Source organism: Oncorhynchus keta, unplaced genomic scaffold, assembly GCF_023373465.1.
Source record: "Oncorhynchus keta strain PuntledgeMale-10-30-2019 unplaced genomic scaffold, Oket_V2 Un_contig_24070_pilon_pilon, whole genome shotgun sequence".
Taxonomy (NCBI): domain Eukaryota; kingdom Metazoa; phylum Chordata; class Actinopteri; order Salmoniformes; family Salmonidae; genus Oncorhynchus; species Oncorhynchus keta.
Genome location: NW_026283709.1, coordinates 1 through 10159, shown reverse-complemented (window position 1 = coordinate 10159; position 10159 = coordinate 1). Strand labels below are relative to the sequence as shown.

Below are 10159 nucleotides of genomic sequence, written 5' to 3'. Positions count from 1 at the left end.
GGACATTTGTGCGGTCAGCATGCCAATTGCACGCTCCCTCAACTTGAGACATCTGTGGCATTGTGTTGTGTGACAACAACTACACATTTTAGAGTGGCCTTTTACTGTCCCCAGCACAAGGTGCATCTGTGTAATGATCATTCTGTTTAATAAGCTTCTTGATATGACACACCTGTCAGATGGCAGGATTATTTTGGCAAAGGACAATGCTCACTAACAGGGAAGTAAACAAACTTCTGCACAACATTTTAGAGAAATAAGCTTTTTGTGTGTGGAACATTTCTGGAATCTTTTATTTCAGCTCATGAAACATGGGACCAACACTTTACATGTTGTGTTTTATATTTTTGTTCAGTGTATATATACAAATATTTTAGGTTGATTTATAATTCCATTACACACTTTCTAATGCATCCCATGCTTTACTTGTATTTTCCTGCATCAGTAAAAGCAGGAAATGAATCACCTATGCCTCTAATGCCATTAATTCAAATTAGACTGGTTTTGGATTACTGCCATTTTCAGCAGATTAGGGTTTAGGACATAACCCCTCTAGTAATGTAATACGACCGCTAAGACTTATACAGCCTATAGCCCAGGGTTCCCCAACTGGTGGCCCAATTTCATTTGCCCTGTGAAAAAAAAAAAGATTTGGACATAAAAGACTTTAAAACCACCAGAAGAAACAGTGAATCCAATTGATTTTGGAAATCTGTTCCAAAGTATTCCCACTCAGAATAGAGATACAGTATTATGCCTTCGTAAAGCAAGGTTTGAACATCTGTTTGGGCTTCTTGAGGTTAATTTGCAGTCTACAAATGATCTGTAATTATATTCCGTCCCCCTGACAATCCGCTGAAGAAGAAGATGGTCATGCGGCTAAATCTAGTTGATGATCTTTGCTACAGCCCATGTTCTATTTTACATTTGTGCTCCGTGAATCAATTGGCTGCGCTGGGATTTTGTCTCCATCAGGAGCTCAGCCTGTATAGCCAGGCTGGTGACTGTCTGCAGCAAACACTGATTGAGCCTGTGTCCCAAATGACACTCTATTCCCTATGTAGTGGACTACCATGGGGCTCTGGTCAAAATAAGTGCACTATATAGTGAATAGGGTTCCATTTGGGACATATCCAGAGATTGGATTCCTCTAAACAAACAACCCAGAAACAAACAACGCAGATAAGATTTGAAACCCAAAACACTTCTCTTTCCAAATGTCAGTGTAGTTTTGTTTTGTTTGAAGAGGAACTCAATTGAAGCTACAGTGATAAGAGTGAGCGGTTGAGCTTTGTTTTAACAAGTGCCAGTGAGGAATCGCAGCCTGTGAAGTTTGAAATAGATTCATCTGAGATGGTAGTTCACTGTTTGTGAAGTGAAATAAAGAGGAAGGCCCAGTGTAGACTTTACGATGTGACACTCAACATCATCTGTGGACACATTGGCTGTCTCTGAATGACACAAGCACTCATTCTCCTGTCTGGAAGCTATAGGACAGAGAGAGACAAAATAATCCCTTCCTGGTTCAAGAGGACTATTGGACACTGATGATGAAATGCAGTCAGAACCCTTCGCTGTTGAATATACTCAGCAAGTCCATCTCCAGCCCAGTGGGCCTGGGCTACAGTGGTCATTGTTATCGGGCCCTGTGACCAACAGTGTTCAACCCTGTCTCTCTCTGAAACCTGTTCTTCAGACTGGTGTCGTGCCAGCGTGGGTCAACATATGGCATCGGTGCTCAGGTTGTTCCGGTATACCCAACAGCAGGGAATTATCATAGGACTATTAGGGCTGCGTCCCAAACGATCCCTATGGGCCCTGGCTAAAGTAATGCACTACATAGGGAATAGGGTGTCATGTGGGACACAGACATGGATTGTAACTATAGAACTCACTCTCATTCTCCTAGTGTTAACTATCTTGAGATTACAGCAATATAAATGAAAATAAAATAATGAAGTTGGTTCCACGTGAGAACTTTTAGTATTTTTCTTTCCCTGCCAAAAGTCAGGTGACCTAAGCGCATCCAAATATGGAGTTGCAGGTTTGCCATATCTGTCATGTTTGAGCATATCTCTCCTATGTGCAAATCTTTACGGCAGTCACTTTACTTAAGGCCCTTGGAAATGACCTGCAGCTCTGCAGTTATAAATTCTTATGCTATATACCGATTTACAAATACAAATCAAAAGGTGTTTGTTTGTGGAAAGGGATGTACATTTCTGGAAAGTGATTTACATTTGTGGAAAGGGATTTGCATTTGTGGAAAGGGATTTGCATTTGTGGAAAGGGATTTGCATTTGTGGAAAGGGATTTACATTTGTGGAAAGGGATTTACATTTGTGGAAAGGGATTTGCATTTGTGGAAAGGGATTTACATTTGTGGAAAGGGATTTGCATTTGTGGAAAGGGATTTGCATTTGTGGAAAGGGATTTGCATTTGTGGAAAGGGATTTGCATTTGTGGAAAGGATTTGCATTGTGGATTGGTGATTTACATTTATGGATTGGTACTTATTTGTACAGATCATGATACACTAATAGAAAATTTGCATTTGTGGATGATATTGATTTGCATTGTGGATTTTGTTTTGTGATTTACATTTTATGGAACATTGGTACTTATTTGTACAGATGAACATGATGGACCACTAATAGAAAATGTGTTCACAACTGCATTTGGCATGATATTGATCCCATAGATGCATTTCACAGACATGGATCACAAACTTGCCTTAGACAACTGTACATTTTTTTTGTAAGAATTTTCAGACATTTTTGACGTTGTCTGGAGACGATAGACAACTGAACATTTCACAGACATGGATCCACTAAACTAGACATGACGTTGTCTGGGACGATAGACAACTGACAACTGGATCCACATTTCACAGACATGGATCCAGACATGGAACTAGAGACATGACGTTGTCTGGGACGATAGACAACTGAATATTTCACAGACATGGATCCACTAAACTAGACATGACGTTGTCTGGGACGATAGACAACTGAACATTTCACAGACATGGATCCACTAAACTAGACATGACGTTGTCTGGGACGATAGACAACTGAACATTTCACAGACATGGATCCACTAAACTAGACATGACGTTGTCTGAGACGATAGACAACTGAACATTTCACAGACATGGATCCACTAAACTAGACATGACGTTGTCTGAGACGATAGACAACTGAACATTTCACAGACATGGATCCACTAAACTAGACATGACGTTGTCTGGGACGATAGACAACTGAACATTTCACAGACATGGATCCACTAAACTAGACATGACGTTGTCTGGGACGATAGACAACTGAACATTTCACAGACATGGATCCACTAAACTAGACATGGAAGTTGTCTGGGACTTAATGTCCAACCTATAGAAAAAATATGAATAAAGTCAAAAACACAGACTCAGACTTTAATGACATTATACTTGCTCAGACATATTCCACAGTATCTATCCATACCTATTTAGTTTGTTCTCATTTTATTCCTGTATAGTGTATACCAGAATATTTACGGTATAGTTTATTCTCCCTCTCTGTCCTCCATTGCCTGTTTTATCAAGTTTATCAGCATATCACAATTTACTTGAATTCTGAGTATTAGGAATGACAAACCCTGGTGTTGTGCTTGGTGCCATGTCCCATTGTTCGGCTTGTTTGCCACCTTCGCTGAGTTGACGCCTCTCCATATCATCACGCTGTTGAATGATTCCTCTCTTCACACCCCTCCCCGGGCCACAGTCCCCTGGGATTGACTGAGGATCAACATATGCAGTAATTGGTGACTCCGCAGGGCATTAATCCACCACCCCACACCAGTCTCCGGAGGAGGAGGATTTTTCAGGCCTTTTTTGTTGCACTGGTGGAACGGACGTGGGCGAGGGGTCACCCTTCTACCACCTAATGATGGTTTACGACCCCGAGGCCGTCTGTGGTACTGCTGGAGTAGGGTGACGTTTTGGCCTATATTGATCGTGGGTCAGTTTAGCATATTCTAATTGTAAAGTTAGGATAGGGGGAGGGGAAGCTGATCCTAGATCTGTACCCAGGGGTAACTTCACCTCTGAGTCCCTCAGTGGTATTGCTGGTCAGACTCATCTCGCCCAAACTTTGTTACCGCCCAAGTATGGCGCACAGCTGACTGGCTGAAATGGACTACTAATCAACGTTTTCACACGTGGTACAAGAGTAGGAAGAAATATGTTTAGCATCCACCCCCCCCTTTCCTCCCCTGATCCACCTCTCTGCCTTCAGCTGCCCAATGTGTTGTCTTTCCATCTCACTGGCCAGAGCTTCAGCCCTGATCTTCTCGATGGAGTATGATAGGAAAGGCTGGCCCCCTCCTTTGGATCCCCAGCCCACTGGATCGATACACCCCCTCCCTTGTTGCATGGGAGGAACTGCTGCATCTCTAAGACCTGGATGCCATCAGTCTGACAGTTTTTATGGGTGCTTTGAGAGCCATATTCAGTAAACCCCAGCGAGCGGGGCAGCAGAGCGGAAGGGCAGCAGAGCGAGAGGGGCAGCAGGAGCCGGTCAGCAGAGCGAGAAGGGATCAGCAGAGCGAGAGGGGCAGCAGAGCGAGAGGGGCAGCAGGCAGTGGAAGTCAAGGTCAGCAGAGCCGAGAGGGGCAGCAGAGTAAAGCGCAGACAGTGGAGAGCGAAAGGGCAGCAAGACGTGGAAAGGAGCGAGAGGGGCAGCAGAGCGAGAAGGGAGCAGGCAGAGGGAGCAGTGGAAAGGGAAGGTCAGACAGAAGCGGAGGGGCAGCAGACAGTGGAAGGTCAGCAAGCGAGAGGGCAGCAGAGCGGAGAGGCAGCAGAGCGAGAGGGGCAGCAGACAGTGGAAGGTCAGCAGAGCGAGAGGGGCAGCAGACAGTGGAAGGTCAGCAGAGCGAGAGGGGCAGCAGACAGTGGAAGGTCCAGCAGAGCGAGAAGGGCAGCAGACAGTGGAAGGTCAGCAGAGCGAGAGGGGCAGACAGTGGAAGGTCAGCAGAGCGAGAGGGCAGCAGACAGTGGATAGGGGCAGCAGAGCGAGGAGGGGCAGCAGACAGTGGAAGGTCAGCAGAGCGAGAGGGCAGCAGACAGTGGAAGGGCAACAGAGCGAGAGGGCAGCAGACAGTGGAAGGTCAGCAGAGCGAGAGGGGCAGCAGACAGTGGAAGGTCAGCAGAGCGAGAGGGGCAGCAGACAGTGGAAGGTCAGCAGAGCGAGAGGGGCAGCAGACAGTGGAAGGTCAGCAGAGCGAGAGGGGCAGCAGACAGTGGAAGGTCAGCAGAGCGAGAGGGGCAGCAGACAGTGGAAGGTCAGCAGAGCGAGAGGGGCAGCAGACAGTGGAAGGTCAGCAGAGCGAGAGGGGCAGCAGACAGTGGAAGGTCAGCAGAGCGAGAGGGGCAGCAGACAGTGGAAGGTCAGCAGAGCGAGAGGGGCAGCAGACAGTGGAAGGTCAGCAGAGCGGAGAGGGGCAGCAGACAGTGGAAGGTCAGCAGAGCGAGAGGGAGCAGCCCCTGAGACAGTGGAAGGTCAGCAGAGCGAGAGGGCAGCAACAGTGGAAGCAGATACCTCATCCCCTTGACGGAAGGTCACAGGGGGAGAGGGGTGCAGACAGTGGAAGATCAGCAGAGCGAGAGGGCAGTGTCAGACAGTGGAAGGTCAGCAAGCAGAGGGGCAGCAGACAGTGGAAGGTCAGCAGAGCGAGAGGGGCAGCAGACAGTGGAAGGTCAGCAGAGCGAGAGGGGCAGCAGACAGTGGAAGGTCAGCAGAGCGAGAGGGGCAGCAGACAGTGGAAGGTCAGCAGAGCGAGAGGGGCAGCAGACAGTGGAAGGTCAGCAGAGCGAGAGGGGCAGCAGACAGTGGAAGGTCAGCAGAGCGAGAGGGGCAGCAGACAGTGGAAGGTCAGCAGAGTGAGAGGGGCAGCAGACAGTGGAAGGTCAGCAGAGCGAGAGGGGCAGCAGTGACGAAGCAGATATGGTCCACTGTGACGCGGCACATGCATGTCTCCCGCATCGGTGTAAGGCTCAGTTAATGAGGCAGGGGAGGTGAAGTCACCCTTTCTATCTGTCTGTGTGTGACTGAGAGAGTGTGAGAAGAGAGGGAAATGATCCTCTGTCTGTGTGTGTGAGAGAGAGAGAGAGAGAGAGAGTGTGTGTGTGTATATGTGCGCGTGTGAGACAGAGAAAGTGTGTATGTTTGCATGTGCCCACGTTAGGTCATTTTGTTTGCTCTGATACAGGGCCCTTACAGTTGTAACCCAGCCTTCGATATGCTGGCGGATCAGCCCCCCTGAGGAGTACTATGGAACTCACCAGTTCTATTTCTGCTCACTCCACCGTTCTGACAGGCGTCTCTCAGCACATACCTCTCCTTTTGAGGATTATCGTCTCCTGGGGGTTGAGTGGGTGGACACCTTCGCTGGAGATCAAGCAGGATGAATTCCCATTTCCCTGTGTCAGCACAGTGGTGTCACAAAGAACAGAGCTGACAGTTCTCCCACCGTGGCTGTGTGATTTGACTAGTGGGGAGAGATGGGGCTTGAGAAGGGGAGATGAGGCTTGAGAAGGAGAGCGATGGCGCTAGAGGCGGGAGAGCGATGGCGCTAGAGGCGGAGGGGAGAGTGATGGCGCTAGAGGCGGGAGCCGCGATGGCGCTAGAGGCGGGGAGCCGATGGGCCTAGAGGCGGGGAGAGCCCAATGGGGCTAAAAGGGGGAGCCCAGAGTGGCGGGAGGAGCCAAAAGGGGGAGCGCGATGGGGCTAGAAGGGGGAGCGCTGATGGGGCCCAAAGGGGGAGAGCCGATTAGCCTGCAGGCTAAAAGGGAGAGCCGATGGGAGCTAAAAGGGGAGGGAGCCATGAGCCGAAAGGGGGAGCCGATGGGGCTAAAAGGGGGAGCTGATGGGGCTAAAAGGGGAGCGACGATGACGCTAAAAGAGGGGAGAGAGATGGGAGCTAAAAGGGGAGAGAATGGGGTTGCAAAGGGGGAGCGATGGGGCTGTGGGGAGCTGCAATGGGGAAGCCCACGATGCAAATAAAAGGAGCCGCGATGGGAGCTAAAAGGGGGAGAGAGATGGGCCAAAAGGGGAGAGAGATAATTAAAAGGGGAGAGAGAGATGGGGCTAAAAGGGGAGAGAGAGATGGGGCTAAAAGGGGGAGAGAGACTGGGGCTAAAAGGGGAGAGAGATGCATTAAAAGGGGGAGAGATGGGGATAAAAGGAGGGAGAGAGATGGGCTGCTAAAAAGAGAGAGAGATGGGGCTAAGGAGAGCCAGGCGATGGGGCTAAAAGGAGGGAGAGCGATGGGGCTAAAAGGGGGAGAGCGAGCGATGGGGCTAAAAGGGGAGGAGAGCGATGGGGCTAAAAGGAGAGAGCGATGGGGCTAAAAGGAGAGAGCGAGCGATGGAGCTAAAAGGGGAGGGAGCGATGGGGCTAAAAGGGGGAGGGAGAAACAATGGGGCTAAAAGGACAGAGATGGGGCTAAAAGGGGGGAGGGAGAGCAATGGGGCTAAAAGGGGAAGATGGGGCTAAATGGGAGGGAGAGCAATGGGGCTTAAAAGGAGAGATGGGGCTAAAGGGGAGAGCGAGCGATGGGAGCTAAAAGGAGAGAGCGATGGGAGCTAAAAGGGGGAGGGAGAGCCGATGGGGGCTAAAGGAGAGGATGAAGCTAAAAGGGGAGAGAGGATGGGGGCTAAAAGGGGAGAAAGACGTGGGAGCTAAGGAGGAGAGCAGCGATGGGGACTAAAGGAGAGAGAGATGGGGCTAAAAAGGAGAGAGCGATGGGGCTAAAAGGGGGAGAGAGATGGGGCCAAAGGAGAGAGAGATGGGGCTAAAAGGGAGAGAGATGGGGCTAAAAGGGAGAGAGATGGGGCTAAAAAGGAGAGAGATGGGGCTAAAAGGGAGAGAGAGATGGGGCTAAGGGGAAGATGGGGCTAAAGAGGATAGAGGAGAAGATGGGGCTAAGGGAAACGATAGGGCTAAAAGAGGAGGCGATGGGAGCTAAAGAGAGGAAACGATGGGGCTAAAATGGAGAAGCGGATAGGGCTAAGAGAGGGAAGAGATGGGACTAAAAGGGGAGAAATTCTGGGGCTAAAAGGGGGAGAGCGATGGGGCTAAAGGGATAAGAGGGGAGAAAGATGGGGCTAAAGGGGAGAGAGATGGGGCTAAAAGGTGGAAAGAGATGGGGCTAAAAGGGGAGAGCGATGGGGCTAAAAGGGAGAGAGAGATGGGGCTAAAAGGGAGAGAGAGATGGGGCTAAAAGGGGAGAGAGAGATGGGGCTAAAAGGGAGAGAGCGATGGGGCTAAAAGGGAGAGAGAGATGGGCTAAAAGGGGGAGAGAGATGGGGCTAAAAGGGAGAGAGAGATGGGGCTAAAAGGGAGAGAGCGATGGGGCTAAAAGGGAGAGAGCGATGGGGCTAAAAGGGAGAGAGAGATGGGGCTAAAAGGGAGAGAGAGATGGGGCTAAAAGGGAGAGAGAGATGGGGCTAAAAGGGAGAGAGCGATGGGGCTAAAAGGGAGAGAGAGATGGGGCTAAAAGGGGGAGAGCGATGGGGCTAAAAGGGAGAGAGCAGATGGGGCTAAAAGGGGAGGGGGAGAACGATGGGGCTAAAAGGGATAGAGGGGGAGAAAGATGGGGCTAAAAGGGGAGAGAGATGGGGCTAAAAGGGAGAGAGCGATGGGGCTAAAAGGGGGAGAGAGATGTAGCTAAAAGGGGCGAGAGATGGGGCTAAAAGGGAGAGAGAGAGACGGGCTAAAAGGAGAGATGGGCCAAAAGGGGATAGGGGAGAAAGATGGGGCTAAAAGGAGAGAGAGATGGGCTAAAAGGAGAGAGAGATGGGGCTAAAAGGGAGAGAGATGGGAGCTAAAAGGGAGGGGGATAAAGAGAGGGGCTAAAGGTGGAAAAGGGAGTGGGCTAAGGGGAGCCGAGATGGGGCTAAAAGGAAAGAGATGGGGCTAAAAGGGGAAGAGATGGGGCTAAAAAGGAGAGAGATAGGGGCTAAAAGGGTAGGGGGGAGAGATGGGCTAAAAGGAAGATGAACAAAGAGCATGGGGCTAAAGAGGGGAAGAGATGAGAGGAAGATGGAGCTAAAAGGAGAGAGCGAGAAGATAAAAAAGATAAAAGGATGTCGGGCTAGAGCTAAAAGGGGAGAGGGGGCTAGAGGGGAGAGAGATGTGGGCTAAAAGGGAGAGAGAGATGGGGCTAAAAGGGAGAGAGCGATGGGGCTAAAAGGGGGAGAGCGATGGGGCTAAAAGGGAGAGAGAGATGGGGCTAAAAGGGAGAGAGCGATGGGGCTAAAAGGGAGAGAGAGATGGGGCTAAAAGGGAGAGAGATGGGGCTAAAAGGGAGAGAGAGATGGGGCTAAAAGGGAGAGAGATGGGGCTAAAAGGGAGAGAGAGATGGGGCTAAAAGGGGGAGAGCGATGGGGCTAAAAGGGAGAGAGCGATGGGGCTAAAAGGGGGAGAGAGAGATGGGGCTAAAAGGTAGAGGAGGAGCAGATGGGGCTAGAAAGGAGGGAGAGAGATGGGGCTATAAGAGGCGAAGGAGAGGCTGGAGCAGAGATGGGGCTAGAGGGGGAGAGAGATGGGGCTAGGAAAGGGGAGAGAGGTGGGGCTAGAAGGAGAGAGGTGGGGCTAGGTGGGGATAGAGATGGGGCTAGAGTGGGAGAGAGATGGGGCTAAGGGAGAGAGATGGGGCTAGAGGGGGAGAGAGATGGGGATAGAGGGGGATGATTTTGGACTGTCGTGGGGGAGGGGTGTCACTGATCATCTCCTGGGTCTGGGGTTGATAAGAGGCAGCAACTCTAATGGAATCACCGCCGCTCACTTCCGATGCTCATGGCCACTCTGTCATGTGGCTATGGAGCTGTCTGTCTCACCACGGGAGGAGTTATCTTAAAGGAACATGGCCGCTCCCCAGTGAGATTCTCTCTGAGTGGAGGGATTAGGGCAGGCAGGTGAGGAGGACCACTATGGGTAGAACACAGTGTAATGATGTGCAGTATCCTCCTTGCACTGTGGGGACGGCTAGTATGAGCCTGTATGATCTCATCTTCTTGTGAATGGGGATCGAACCACCTCAGCCGTCCGATTTACTTTCAGATTTTAGCAAGGAGAGCCTAAATACAAGGTGAAGTGCATTTTGGGGTCTTTGACAG

At 50.3% G+C, this 10159-nt stretch overlaps 1 long non-coding RNA gene across 2 annotated transcripts; it reads left to right on the top strand.

The window, feature by feature from the left end:
• Nucleotides 1–4843: 4843 nt before the first annotated feature.
• Nucleotides 4844–5933, top strand: LOC127921948 (uncharacterized). Of its 2 annotated transcripts, none has more exons than XR_008110069.1 (3): nucleotides 4844–4939; nucleotides 5183–5462; nucleotides 5702–5933. It is a non-coding gene; the product is annotated as an uncharacterized LOC127921948 (long non-coding RNA). The 2 variants fall into 2 exon arrangements; XR_008110068.1 differs by having other exon boundaries at nucleotides 5148–5462.
• The last annotated feature ends 4226 nt before the right edge of the window (nucleotides 5934–10159 follow it).